Raw genomic sequence first — 15,910 nt, forward strand, 5'->3', positions numbered from 1 at the left:
GTTAGGTTACCGTGTTTTTCTAGGTTTTCACTTCCCAGTTAAATTACTGATAAGGGCAGATGGAAATTTTCATCTACATGTATAAAAAGTGGGTTATTCTTGTAATTTCGTGAAATTATTTGGGTTTCTTTTTCTAGCGTCACTTTTTTATTAATTACACTATATTATGATTCACCTACTCCATTCTGAAATCTAAAATATGTGATCAATTTAAAAAAATGGGATTAGTGTGTCGTTGTTAGGTAGGAAACACATAATTATTTCTAAAATTTCCTATTATTTAAGTTTATGTTGGAAGGGAAATTGCAAATATGGTTGAAGAAATTGGAAGAGGAACTGAAAGAAAAACAAAGGTAATGATGACATAAATTAAAGATTCTTTTTTTTTTGTTACTGGACAACAATGCCCACTATTGTGTAACTTTAACGTATGTAATAAAGTTGCTTTCCCTGTCATCTCATATCTGTCAGTAACTTGACTCAGAGGCTTTGCCTTTTCAATTCGATGTCCACAATCCACCCCTAATTTTGTACTCATTTCTCTCTACATTCAATTCTAATTGCCACTTACTTCAATTTAAGCTGAATTAAAATATTATATTTGCTTTAGAGTATGACTTTTTTTTCTTTGCTTTTTATTAGTATTCAAATTTTCGTTAGATGCATCTTAGGCTCCCGTTTAGACATCACTTCTAAGAATTTCATCCCTCTTTTCCAGGTGAACATTTGGCTGCTTCAAACATTTCTGCTACTGTTTTTTCTAATGCCTTAAATAAAGATGGGTTAGAGAGCAACTTAGCTGCTTATAGGTGGACATTAAAATCGGCTACAATATTTTATTTAGTTAGATAGTTGCCATTGTCTAGGTTAACCTTTGATTGAATTTTGTAACTAAAAAAAATTAAGGTTTTGGAATGGCGTTAACTTCCGGCAACGAAGAGGATGACGGTGCTTGTTCGTCTGATGGTCGTAATACCAAAAAAGTACGATTTAAGGAAAAAGAAGTGGATTCGTAGATCCAATGTCGGTTCCAACGTTGCCTTGGAAGGACTTGCTTCTAGGGAAAACCAACAATTCGTCAGTGGGTACTGGTGGAGGTTGTGGGAAAGATTTTGAATTCATGGAAGGAGACTTCACAAGGATCACTGTGAACGAAATGCCTGCAACTAATTTTTTCAATCAGGTTTAGCATTACCTGTTAAAGGCCATGGAGACCACGGTAGTGGTTAAACTATTGGGGCAAAGCATAGGATGTGTTGCCTTCCAAAATAAAGTGCCAAGTTTATGGCAACCCTCTATGTTTTTTCAACTTATAGATGTGGAAAATGGTTTTTTTTTTGTGAAATTTCAAACTAAGGATGACTATAAGAAAGTGTCACGGGGCTAGAGTTTTCGTCTCTCGAACCGTGCGGCCTTAGGCGATTCGTTCGTCCAAACTCGCCTAAGTCAGCCTTAACTCAAGTGAGGATTCTTTAATAACTCCTCCAAGGCACCAATTGAAGAGCGGAAGCGATTTATGCCAAAAAAAGTTAAACCAAAGAACAACAGAAAGCCACAGAAAAGAATGCACACAATGTGTTTGAGTAAATGCTCTCAGAACTCTTTTACTCTTAAGAATTCAGAATACAATGGAATGAGTACAAATGAGGGGAGGCTCTTTACTTATAGTTTAGCTCTCCCAAAACCAATGGTTAAGATACATTTACATCGACGAATGAGATTAACAGTATCCCTTTATTTTAGGGATTTACAAGATAAGCCATATCAAATCTAATCTAATCTTTACAAGATATGATTCCCTCTATCTTCTAAGATTAGTTGCCATATCAGCCTAAGTTGCCATGTCATCATTATCGGGCCAACCAGGCTTCAAACTGATAGGCTTCTCCAATAGGTCTTTGAATCGGGCCAGCTCTCGTGGGCTAAATGTCCCCCATCTAATCGATAGACCTCCATGGGGCGCATCTTGTGCAATGGTCACGGGCTTTGCACTCTGGCCCGTGACAAAAGTGCTTACTCTAGGGCCTTGGACTATTTTTGGTCAGCATCTCACAGTGCAACTGAGATCATTAGACTTCAATCCCCTCCAACCTTTTTCGACGGTGGCCATGGCTTGGATTCGGTTGTCAGGCCTTCTCGGATACTTGTACAAAATGGAGACTTGAGGAGATAGGCAGAATGATAAGGAATGTGGTGAAACTAGATTTTAACACTGATAATATGTTGAATGGACGATTGCTTGAATGGCAATGTTCATCAACCTAGACATGCCATTAATTTCTCAGATCTTGGTTAATGGCAAACTAAAAAAAGTTGAATACAAATCCTTACCGACCATTTGTTTCTCCTGTGAGCAGTACCACTATGTTAAGGACTTATGTCCTTATTCTGTCAGCGTTAAAGGGATGTGTAACACCCCAAAGTAGAGCCTAAGAGTTTTAGGGGTATTTTAGGAATTTTATCCTTAGAGTGTTTGGAATTTTGTTACATAACTTATCGACAATGTTTTTGGCTATGGTTTTTAGAAAATTAAATCAATTCTTGAAAATGAATTTTAAATACCTTTAATTTTTAAAATAGGATTGATTTGTAAAAGAGTCAAAATTATGAGTTTTTAAGAGGAAATTAAATCAAATTTTAAAAATCAACCTAAAATCATCCCCCACCTATAAATTTCATGTTAATCTCTCCCCCAATATTGTGTGTTGTCGTCCCTTATTTGAAGAAGCCTCTCCCAATCGATTTTGAATTCCAAATTCTATTTCCTTTCAATTTCTATCATCTCTTAAGTTATAAATCTCCATAGAAGTTAAGAAAAACACCCAAAAATATCATAGTTTTCTCCATTGTCAAGCTTTCGAGTGTTTCGGGTTTTCGATCAAACGCTTGGTTTTTCTTCAACTAAGGTAATGACTCATCTTCCCATTTGTTTTAAATGTTTTAGCCTTTAAAACCAAGTTTTTAGCCATTAAATCGCATGTTTCGAATAAAAGCCAAGAATTGCATCGTTAATGCTGGATTTCGAGATATTGCATAAAAACGTGGTTTCAAAGTGTTTTTCAACTTATTTTAACATGATTAAAAGGTTTCTAAACTTATTTTGACGTTTCATTAAAGAATTCTTTAGTTTTAATAAATTTTCAGAAAATAGCCATAAAACATGTTAAAAAAGTCGATACTATGAACTAAGTATTTTTGTGTAGTTTAAAGGTTAGGAATTAGTCATAGGTGAATTATAAGATGAATAGAATTAGTTTTAGGTGAAAAAGTTAAGTTTGGATCGAGATATTTGGATTTCAAGTTAGTTATGTTAAAGGTTTCGGCTACATGAGAACATAGCTTAGGCTTATGTTTTTAATTGCTTGTGGTGAGTCCTTAGCTAATTTTTAATGTATTGTTGTGTGAATTATTGTGTTAAAGCTTCGAATTCATTAGGACCTTCTACGAGTAAAGATAAATGCAAGGAAAAGCTAGTTTGAATTTTTAGCTTTTTAGCGAAAACGTATTGGTGAGTGTTTGGAATAATTGCTTGTGGATATGATTCAATGAATTATTAGGGAATTTAGTAGTAGCCTAAACCCCTACTCTAAATTCTGAGCGTAAGCTTTCTCATACCTATGTTATATTGTGAACTATGTGCTTATGTGTTTGTGAATATGTGAATTAAGATGAGATGCTATAACACGTGATATGTGGTTATGATAATAACTGTGAAAGTGCAAAGTATGCACATGATATGTATATGTTAATTATTGGTGACAGTGTTTTTCTAAATATGTAAATATGCAGTGATAGTGCACAGATGATCGGTAAGTGATATGTGTTTGATTTCAGATATTTTGGCCTTGTGATCTTGAAACCGTTGGATATAGTTGGCATGCCTTAGGATTGTGAGTACTCACCTATATGTATAGTGATTTTGGGCGTTGAGGCCTTGAGACATGTTGGAGGGATAAAGGATTGTGAGCTAAGCTCCATTCAATGGGACATGTGAGGGAAAATAAGGACAGTGTTAGCTTTATGCTTCACTTTTGGGACATGTTTGACTCTATGAATCTATGTGATGTGTTAGAGATCCATGCATCTGATGAGTAATGATAAAGCTCACTTTTATGTTTCATAGCTCAAGTGTCAAATTATCTTAAACTTAAGTGTCAAATTATCTTAAAGTGTATATATATGTGTGTAATGTGATGTATGCCTAAATGGGTACGTGGTTGCTAGCCAAATCATCTTAAATTATTAATATGTGAGTATTGTGATATGTGTTTATATGACATGTGACCATTATGCAATTTATCTATAAACATGCTTTTGAGTATTGTGATATATGTTTGAATATTATGTGATTATATGTGTAATGTGATATATGCTTAAAAGTGAATATGATTGCCATGTAAATGAACTAGTAAATTATGCACGAGTAAGTATAATATGACACTAGAATTGGAACTGTTGAGGTTGTGCTATATGGTTGTTTCGTTAATACTTGATGAATTGTTTGCATGGTAGTTGTTCTAGGCATTCACTAAGCTTGTTAAACTCACCCACTCATTTTTAAACTATTGCAGATTAGTTGTGTGCCGATGTGAGCAGTGTGGTTTTTAAGAAGTGATCCAAGTAAGTCTATTTCTTATTTCATAGGTGTTCTATATTTATTTACATTTTGGGGAATAAGGCAATGTGGTAGACTTTTTTATAGCCATGTTAACTTCTAGATATTTTGCTGGTTTTTGGTTCGGTTTATAAGGATTACTTGTTATTGTTATGCTTGGGTTCATGAACATGATGATGGATTGACGTTACTTGCTCGAACACAATTTTCTGATATTAAATTGTGAATTAGGTCGTTGAATGATTATTTGTTGAAGTAATTAATGTATGATGTTTGGGAACTAAATTTTAATGAATTAATTGCATATGTATGCTACATTTTTGAGGTCTGGAGTAGAGGTATCGATAATCAGGTTTTAAAATTGATACTTCTATGTTTTAAAACATACAGGAAGTCAGAATAGAAATTTGGTATCGATACCTTTGCTCGAGTATCGATACTTGAGGTAAATTTATCAATACTTCACAACAGGTACTAATAATTTTCGAGACTTTGGTTTTTAAACGAGAAACAGAATGCAAGTTTGGTATCATTTTTCTAGGTGGTATCAATACCACTTAAAGAAAATATCAATACATTAGTGTCAGTATTAATATCTATGGACCTAGTTTGAGAATTTTGTTAAATGGGCCTAATGCATGTTTTAATATTTTATAAGGCTAATTAATGTAAGTTTAGGACGTGATAATGATAACTAACTAGTATGATTGACTTAAGACCTATGAGAATAGTAAATTGATGGATGTTTTGTTAGAATGAACTTTTACTTGTTGGTTATAACATGAGACAGTGGTGTGATATCTTGAGCTTCTCTTAAAATTAGGGTGTTACAGGATGTCAGAGAGGAGGAGGTTATGGTGGGGGCAAATCCTACATACGAAAAATCGATAGAGGAGTCGGCTGAGTTCGAACCTTAGATGATCGTTGAAAGGCGATATCATCGTAATCTCGGGGAATTTTGAAAGTAGGTGGCTAAAAATCTAGGTAAATGAGTGTCTGGATCGATATTTAAGGCTTTGATTTCAGTAGATGAGGAGAATAGGGAAGGTGAAGCTAATAAGGCTGATTTTTCAGGGGTTAAATTCCAAAAAAGGGATTTTTTTAAGGCTATTAAAAAGGGATGCTGGAAAAGTGAATGAAGAAGTTGATGTTGGGCCGGTTATTGGAAAAGGACGTGTGGACAAGGTGGGCCAAGGTAATGGAGTTGGGTTTAGAGGTGTTTAGAAAATATGGATATAGCATTGGGTGGATTTGGGTCGAGTATAGTATATGTTGATTTAGGTGTTCTTGGTAGTCAAGTCATTGCTTCTCTTGGGCCAATTATAATTAGTTTTAGGCCAATTTCCAACAGCTATAAAGTGAGCCGTTCTGCCCCATGTTCGAATAATAAATTTCAATCAATACTCGAAGGAAATTTAGAAACAAAAGAGAACGTTTTTTCACAAGATTTAGGAGCTACTGTCGAAAATATTAATGATGGGTCTAATTTTTCTGTTGGTTTTCAATCAAATACTACTTCAAACTTTAACCCAACTTTCGAAGGTCCAATTAAGATGGTGGTACCTTTGAATTCTAATATACTAGATCATGGTAAGCATTTGGTTGTTATTTTTAAAGATAATATTGTTCTGGATGGTAACTGTCCTTTGGAGGACGACTATCCGGTTAATTTCGTAATTGGTTCATCAATTTCTAAATGGTGTGGTTCAGTTGGAAAAGATGTTTTAGTTCGGAAAGGTATATTCAAATTACGAAACACCAAAGAACTCATCATATCTAACAAATGAGATTATTGCTAAATTGAGGTTCCATCATTCTCATCGGGTAGAAGATATTCATTTTTCTAGGGTACCTAGGTTAGGTGGAAGGAATCTGTTCGAGTTTATGTAGTTTGCAATTATCCTCAATTTATTTTGATTCAGATATTAGATAACTCTTTCCGAATACCTATATTGGTTTCTTTTGTCAATGGGAGTCTAGATAAGCGAAAACGAAGGTACTTTTGGAGGGTCTAAATTTAATTCTACCTTTTGCAGTTCTTGGTTGGTGATTGGGGATTTTAACATCATTCTTTCTTCTAGTGGAAAAAGGGCAAGACTGGGAACTGGGGAAAGGTGTCTACCTTTCGGTAGTTTTTTTGAGTTAGCTCAGCTACAAGACTTAGGGTTTAAAAGACTTGCATTTACTTGGCAGAGAGGTGGGATTTATGAGAGGCTTGATAGATCTATCAGTAATGATGCATGGATTTCTAGTTTCCTGAAATGTTCAGTGACTCATTTTTTGAGGCTCAAACTAGACCATCGACGATTTTTTTTTCTCTAAGTCCTAGTATCAGTTGAAACAAAGGAAGGTCGTTTAGGCTCCTTGTCGGTTAAGTTGAACATTCAAGTTTCTCCAAATTTGTATATGATTATTGGAGTTTTAATGGTAATATGAGTGATTCTATCCAGCAGTTCTCGAATAACATTAAGTATTGAAACAAGAATATTTATAGGCATATTGACACTAGTAAAAAGCAATTAATGCATAAATTAGCTGGTGTCTAAAAGGTGTTGGATCATTCGGAATCTGATTATTTACTTTATGCTAAAATAGAGATGGAGGAATTAGATAGCATCCTTCATTATGAGGAACTTTTATGGAAATAAAAGGCTAGGCGCAATTGGCTTTATATGGGAGAACAGAACAGTAAGTTTTTCTACAAGCCCACTCTTTAGCGAAGGAAACACAATACTACGTTGTAGAATGGTAAAGGTGAATGAATATTTGATGATGATGCTTTTTAAATTAAGGTGATTAAATCCTTTCAAAGGTTATATGTTGAGCAATCGCAACCTTTGAAGGGGTTACCACTTAATTCATTTCCACAACTTGCTTATAGGGAGGTTCAGTTTTTGGGTAAGGCAATCATAGATGATGAAATCAAGATTACTCTTTTTCATATGTCACCTCTGAAGGCATTGAGTAGTGATGAATTTCATGCACTTTTCTTCCAAAACTAATGGAATTAAGTTGGCAGTTTTGTTTGTGGTTGGGTCAAAAAGATTTTCGATGGGAGGTTATTGATCCAACTTTGAGTAACATTCTGATAGTCTTTCTACCCAAAGTTCATGTCCCTGATAACTTTTCTCAGTTTAAGCCTATAAGTTTGTATTATTTCCTTTATAAGCTGGTAATGAAGGTCATTGTCAACCGCTTTAAAGTTATTTTTCCAAATATCATCGCAGAGGAGCAGGTTGGGTTCATTACGAGATGGAACATTATAGATAATATTCTAATTGCGCAAGAAGTTATCCAATTTATGATGAGTAAGCATAACTCAAGATTGATTTATAGAAAGCTTATAATTGTGTACATTGGAGTTTATTGATGCTTCACTCCAAGCTACAAGTATTCTCGATATTCTTAAAAATGTTATTATGTCGGTTATCACCAATTCTACTATGTAGATATTGTGGAATGGTGTCCCAACCTAGAAGTTCCAATTGGGTAAGGGGATTCATTAGGGGTACCCGTTATCTCTGTATCTCTTTCTTCTCTGTATGGAGTGGCTTGGTCACAGTATTCACTCAACAATTCAGTCTGGACGGTGGCGCCCTGTTAGCTTGAATTGTTAGGTCCAACTCTTTTTCATCTTTTCTTTGCAGATGATCTCATTATTTTTGGGCAAGCAAATGAGCATCAAGCCAGGTTGCTTAAAGGGATTTTGGATGGTTTTTGTGATTTTTTTGGACATCGGGTGAATGCGCAGAAATCTAACATTTTCTTCTCTAAGTGAGTTGGTGAAGATATGGCAAAACACCTTAGTGAGATTTTAGGATTTTGTAGAGTGCAAAACCTTGGTTCGTTTTTGGGAGTTCCCGTCCTCTATGATAAGGTGACTAATAACACTTTGAGGTTTGTAGTTGACCGAGTTCGTAGTAAATTACAAAGTTAGGAGGCAAGGCATATGCCTTTAGCTGGTAGGGCCACCTAGCTAAGTTTGTACTACTAATGATTCCTAGTTATTTCATGCAGTCGATGATGATCCTTAAAGGCCTTTGTGAGAAAATCGAGAATTTGGTATGATAATTCATATGGAGATTGTCAAGTGTGGAAAGGAAGATGAAGTTGGTTAGTTGGAAGTATGTTTGTCAGTGATGATCTTGTGGAGGTAACGGCATTAGGCGTTTGAAAGATCAAAATATATCTTTTTTTATGAATCTTGGATTTAATATTGTGTCTAATTCTAATGCATTATGGGTTCGAGTCCTTCGATTGAAGTATAAGGTTCCAAATGGTTTGTTAGAAACCATATCACGGGGTCGGTGCTCTTTCCTTTGGAGGAGTCTCTCTAAAGTCTGGCCACTTGTTAGAGAAAATCTTTTATGGTTAGTTGGGAATGGTAATATGATCAATTGTTAGCAAGATCCCTAGATCTCGAATTTTGTTCCATTTGTTAATCATATCCCATTTCATTCTAATATGGAAAGGGAGTGTGTGCTTAGTGAAATGGTTACAGAGGAAGGTTCTTGGAATCTCAATCTATTTCGATTATGGGTTTCAAAGGATGTGATAGGCGCATAATGGAGATTCTTCCCCCCATCCGGCAACGGGATCAGATAGGATCATTTGGGTTGGGTCATCAACTGGGTCCTTTTCTATCAAAAGTGGCTATTAAAAAATTTGAGAGGGGTCATGGAATCCAAAGGACAAGATTTGGTAATTCCCATGGAAGTTTCAAGGTCCTCAGAGGGTTAGGTACTTTATTTGGCTTGTATTTCAACAACACTTACTAATATAGAGCGTGTAAAGCAAGGGATTGGGCAAGATGGTTCATGTGGTCTCTGTGGACATGCCTTTGAAAATGTTTTACATGTCATTCGTAATTGTCCTGCAGCAAAGGATATATGGACTCGAGTAATCCAGCAGGCAAGTTGAATGTGTTTTTCTCTAGAGGATTGCATGAGTGGTTAGCATCTAACTTACAAAATGAACTTAGGATGCAATTTGAAGGGGTTGATTGGCAATGTTTATTTGAAATTGTTGCTTGGTGTTTTTGGAAGAATCCTAATCTATTCGTTTTTTATGGGATAACATGGGGTGTTAAGGAATTGATTAAAGTTTTTTTACAGTTGTAAACAATATACCTTATCCCATAAGGTAAATGTTTCTGAGCTGCAAGTTTCAAATTCAGTTTTGCCCTTGTTCGGGAAATAGATTCAATTGAATACTAATGGCGCAATAAAAGAGGATTCCAGATTAGCCACGATTATGGGTGTCATACGAGATAGGAATGAGAGATGGATTCTTGGCTATAATCAAGTTTTAGAGAGCTATTCTGCTTTAGACGCTGAATTATGGAATATTCTGGATAGTTTAACGATTGCACTTGATCGAGGTTTTGTCAGTATGCTTATTTTCTCAGACAGGTTGGAAGCGTACAAGCTATATAGGGTGGTTTTTCAAAGGTATCGAATTTTGCTTTAGTTAGAAGAATCCAATATTTATTGACTAAAGCTGTGTAATGCTCAATTCATCACATATCTAAAGAAGACAACAAAGCAAATAGTCTTGTTAAAATGACCGTTGATAAAAAAGGTGGCTTGCAACTATTTGGAACGCCTTCAAAGAGGTTTAGGTATAATTTAAGTAAATTAATGTATTACTTTTTATTAAAAAAATTCAATTCCAACTTAAAAATAAAGTTTACTTATTTTTTTATTTTATCTCATTTGAAGGAGTGATTAAAGCAACACTTCAAAATTTAAAATTCTAATATTAATATATCTCTCGTCTCACGTTATAATTGCGAAAAAGAAATGGAAAAACAATCTTTCAGTTTTGAGCTTAACTATAGTCTAATGGTATGCACTTTTCTCTACACTTAACTCATGCATTGGGACTAGGATATAATAATTGAATCTTTCTTAAAGTGTAGTTAAACTTTTAATTACGGTGATTACTATCATATTGTTATTAATCGATTCTTTCGTATTATTTATGTCATAATTATTATTTTAATGTATTTTGATTCTTTTAATGTGCTTTATCTTATTCGATCAATCTCATTTATATCAATTTGGTATAGGATGTTGATATTTTAAATTAACTTTTTTATTTTTATTTTTATTTTAATAATTTTTTTATAATTACATTTATTATTAAAAAACATTTATTAAATAAACTTATCAAACTTAATTAAAATTTTAAATTTTAATATATTTATATGTATGTAATTAAGATATAATTGCATATGTATTATATTATATTAAAAATAAAAAATAAAAAATAAATATATATAAATGAAAATTATTTTAAAACTTAATAAACTCGAAACTGAGGCAAATTACTAAAAAAGCCTTTTTTTTCAAAATTTACCGAAATGGGCCATTTATGTAATTATTTACCGGAATGGTCCGTTTTTCGCGAAATCACGTCCACGTCAGCGCGATGTCAGGGTACGCGCCAGGAAATCGCGTCCACGTAAGCGCGATTTGCTGATGTGGACACAAATCGCGCCCCCTAGGACGCGATTTGCTGACGTGGCATGAACAGTTTATGTTTTTTAGCTTGGAAAACTTTGAAAGGCCATAACTTTTCGCTCGGTTGTCCGATTGAGACGAATTTTTTTTATTTCGAATAACTTTTCAAGATCTACGCGCTGACAAATGCCGAAGGCAGTTTGCCGCAGTTTTCGTTGAAAAAGATCCTTTTTTGCCCCTAAATTTTGATTTTTTCGGTTTAAAATTGAATTTTGAAACATTCAAATCATTATTTTCCTTATTTATTTGAAGTAAACACCGGATTTTTTTTACAGAATTGTTGTATTATTTTTTTGATTTGACACGTGTATGGAATAGGTCTGATAAATCGTTAGAACGTAAGTAATATAATTAAGATAATAACAGTATTTTTATAATATGTCAATTAATTTGTTTAGCTTAATTGGTTAAGATGCTTGCTCTTTTCCCTTAGAACCTTGATTCAAATCTTAACAAGTACAATTTTTTTTGAATCAATTAACTCTTCAATATTACATCAATAGCAACAAGTACAAAAAAGATTCAAAATCGAAATTTAGGGGCAAAAAAGGATCTTTTTCGACGAAAACTACGGAAAACTGCCTTCGGCATTTGTCAACGCGTAGATCTCGAAAAGTTATTCGAAATCAAAGAAATTCATCTCAATCGGACAACCGAGCGAAAAGTTATGGCCTTTCAAAGTTTTCCAAGCTAAAAAACATAAACTGTTCATGTCACGTCAGCAAATCGCGTCCTAGGGGCACGATTTGTGTCCACGTCAGCAAATCGCGCTTACGTGGACGCGATTTCCTGGCGCGTACCTGACATTGCGCTAACGTGGACGCGATTTCACAGAAAACGGACCATTCCGGTAAATAATTACATAAAGGCCCATTTCGGTAAATTTTGAAAAAAAAAGGGCTTTTTTTGGTACTTTGCCCCTCGAAACTGCACCTAAAAAATATATTGGTATTAGTACGTATCAACCAATTCCATGAAAAAAGCCTATATGCCCACCATTATGAAAACATTTTTTTTGGGTGAAAAGAATAAACAAAGTTTACATTAACTCAAGACAATAGAAATTCCCCTAGGTGGACTCTCAAAGATTACCAAGCCTTCTTCTCTATCATAGGCCATCTTAGCTATACAATGAACATCCTTATTATTCTATTTGGGAATATAATGTAAGAACCAATTGCCAACCTCCTTCAACTTTTGATGTATTCGCCTGATCAGTGTAGAATCTGAGGATGACATGAAATAGTCATGAATAACCTTTGTTGCTTCCAAACTATCAGTCTGATTCAAAATATTTTCAAAGTTCCTACTCAACATAATGTTCAAACCGTCTAGAATTCCCTATAGTTTAACATAAAAAAATGGAGCACTCCCCCATGTATCTCGTCATACATGGATTTCCCTTAAACCGAGAAACTAGGGACAATTTAAGGGTTAAATTGAAAGATACTGTAAGTTAGCGAAATCTTTTAGAAAATTAGAAAAATTTAGAAATGAAATAGGGCATGGTTGAAATCCAATTCTAGTTCAATTGGATTATAATTAACTAGTCCCTTAATGAGGGACAAAATGATTGAAAACATGTGGATTTTACACGATTGAAGACCATGCGAGAGGGGCTATAAATAGTTCGAGAGGGACTTCTTAGAGGAGATTTTTTCTTCTTTAATATGTTTCACTATCATCTCCTTCTCAGGAAGCAATGGTCATGGAAAGATCTGTATGTAGTGATGTTCGTGAGGAATTAATTAGAAAAGTAAAAATTCTGAGGAGCTAGTAAATTTCTAAGTCCTTTGGTGTACATAAGATTTAGAAACTAGAGTTAAGAGTTTTCAAAACCATTTTAAGGTTTTGCGTGTTTTTGGAAAACTGAGTTTTAAACTAAAGAACTTTGAGCTTAACTTATGATTTGGTTGTAATGCTTAGTTACTAGAAGAGCGAAAGTTCTAGCGTCTAAAAAAGCTAAACAGATGAAGTAAAGAAGAGTCAGGTGAGTTTGTATGCCCCATTTATGGGATAATGTATGAATAAAATGAATTTTGTGATGATACTTGTATAAGTTGGTGTTTTCCATGTTACTATACTTATTTGATTACATGCTTGTGCTTGTATGTGTAATGATTTGTGAAACACGGCGAAAAATAATCGTCAAGTTAAATGAAGTCAGGTCTTGGGAAAGGGGAGGTTCAATTAGATACCACCTTACGATGTTGTTGTGTGCAAGCCGTGATGGCGAAGCTTTGGGCCTTGCGGAGGGGACATTGCGATGTTCAAGCATTAAGTTTAGAAAGTGTAAAATGGAGGAATGGATGGAGTGAAACAGAAAAGTAAATAGAAAGAACATGGCGAGGCCATGGGTTCGATCGAAGGCTATATGCCAGAAATTAGTAAGACCATAGTTTGAAAGACGTTATGGCATCATGTAAAAGTACGCCAGAAAGGTTAGTTAGGACTAAGACCATGGCTGAAAGACACTATGGTATCCTTTAATAGTCTACTAGGACAATAAACACAGGGTTATCCTATGTAAGACCCCAGTTGAAAGACACTACGGCATCATAAATAGTTCGAAAAGATGTTAAACACGGGATGGTCCGTTGGGACACTAAACACGGGGTAGTCTGCTAGGACAGTATGTAACGCCCTCAACTTGACCCGATTTCACCGGATTTAGATCTTGGGTGTTACTTCGCATAACTTAGCAAAATTTTAAAACAAACAACTCAAACCCATAACATTAAACATTTTTCATAACATTGTACCAAAAATGTCACTGTTAAAGGAATAAAGAGAAGTATTTAAATTTAAAATAAAATATCACATTAAACTGGTCACAACTTAACACAACACAAGGTTTATAAAAATAGACTCTTTAAGGTGTAATCCTATTAAACGTCAAATTTCCAAATTTGTCCACTGTATGCATAGTATTCTAATTCGTCGCTTCTCTAGCGCATTCCTAGCGTTGTCCCTCCTAGCAAACTCACTTAAATAACAACACTTGAAACATGAACATATCACTAGTAAGTTTAAAAGAGCTTAGTGAGTTTTCAACATAACATACCTTTTAACCTTTCTTGATAAATTGTTCACATTGAATAGTTGGATTTCCCTATATGTCATTGGCGGATACCTTCAGATTGTCAGTCATATATATACATACTTATGCTCTGCTTGCCATTCTGAACATTTCATCATTCATCTAAATACTTGGCTGACTTTAGATTTTAGCAGACAATACTATCTGTTTCTTTTCTATTCAGACAACTTTCAACAGTTATTCTAGAACAGTTAATCATAGGCACTATTCTTGGCAGGTACCACTTACTGTTTATACTTTTGGGTGAATTTTCATACTAGCCTTGCTAAATCAGATCATAAATCAGACCATATCCTAATCCAACCCAATACATATTCATACTAGCGAGGAACACTCCAAATAATTTAGAATGATTCCACATATCTTTGCCACAAGGTACAAGACAACTAAGATAACAAACAACTCAGATTCCATCAAATCTAAGAACAAGACATGATACCATTCAGATAAAATGAATACTAGATCTCATAATTCCATCTTAATGATACGAATAACTCAAATTAACAAACTCTCATATCAATACGCCCATATACTAAACTGACAGATAACCACGGCGGATACCCTCTTTGAAAGTACTGATTCATAATTATTTTCAATGAACTTCCTTTAAGATTTATTTAATTTTATCACATAAATTTTCACACAAAATAACTTTAAACAGATCCTATACTTAACATAGACTTATTGGAGTACGCCACAAGGGCTAGATAGAACATGCCACAACGGAAACATACGAAATACGCTACAAATGCTATTAGACTGCCACAAAGTCCATACATAATACCACAAAGGCAACTTACAGAATATGCCACAAAGGTTAACAGAATGCACCAAAAGGCATATCAAAATGTCATAAAGGCTAAATCAGATTTCACCACATAGGCTAACAAAATGCCACCTAAGCACTCTAAGAATTGTTGTGTTTACGATATTGGTTTCCTTAAACTCACATCATGTGAGGTTTGTCCATCATCGCCCTGGGACACACAGAGAACCTAGTCGATAAATGCGACTTATCCACTCTTTCCAGAATGCGTCATGGCCATAGACTTCCTTCAGAATTATCATATTATAATTCGTGTTTATTGTCTCGATGAACTTCATTAAATACCATCGCGGTGTCAAAACTCAAATCACATACCCCATCAACACTCAATTACACCCTATTTCCCCAACCTTATTACTCACACCTCATATGTCTAACGTAAGCACCCATTTAAAAATAGACTAAACTCATTTTCTTTACCAAATCATACTCAATACACATTTCGCACACTTCAACATGACCACATATCATAACATAAATCTCAGGCACGCATACATAGTTGCTTCACAGAATCATATACACCCATACGTACAGTTCATTACATACTAGACTCACTAAGATATCATATCATTATAACGAAACTATTTTCAACAGCCATTCAAGTATTCATACACCGATTTCTGGAACATCAATCACAAGGAATCTATTTAGAAAGACTTATAAGAGTCGATATTAGATACTCAACTTGCTAAAAGTCAAAATCCTCAATTCTGATCATCTTTCACAAACCATCAATATCAACTGCTTAAAATAACATAGATTCACCCCAAAAGGAGAGAAAACTTTTTCTAGTTTTGTGTTTCGATTCAATTGGTTTGAGTCTACACTCAAAGTAACTCGTGAGT

General features: G+C 34.5%; 1 long non-coding RNA gene across 1 annotated transcript; it reads left to right on the forward strand.

The window, feature by feature from the left end:
* The first annotated feature begins 265 nt into the window (after window positions 1-265).
* LOC121219898 (uncharacterized) lies at window positions 266-1,338 on the forward strand. The gene is made up of 2 exons (XR_005916952.1): window positions 266-353; window positions 719-1,338. It is a non-coding gene; the product is annotated as an uncharacterized lncRNA (long non-coding RNA).
* Window positions 1,339-15,910: the final 14,572 nt, after the last annotated feature.

The sequence above is a fragment of the Gossypium hirsutum genome, chromosome D08 (assembly GCF_007990345.1).
Source record: "Gossypium hirsutum isolate 1008001.06 chromosome D08, Gossypium_hirsutum_v2.1, whole genome shotgun sequence".
NCBI lineage: Eukaryota > Viridiplantae > Streptophyta > Magnoliopsida > Malvales > Malvaceae > Gossypium > Gossypium hirsutum.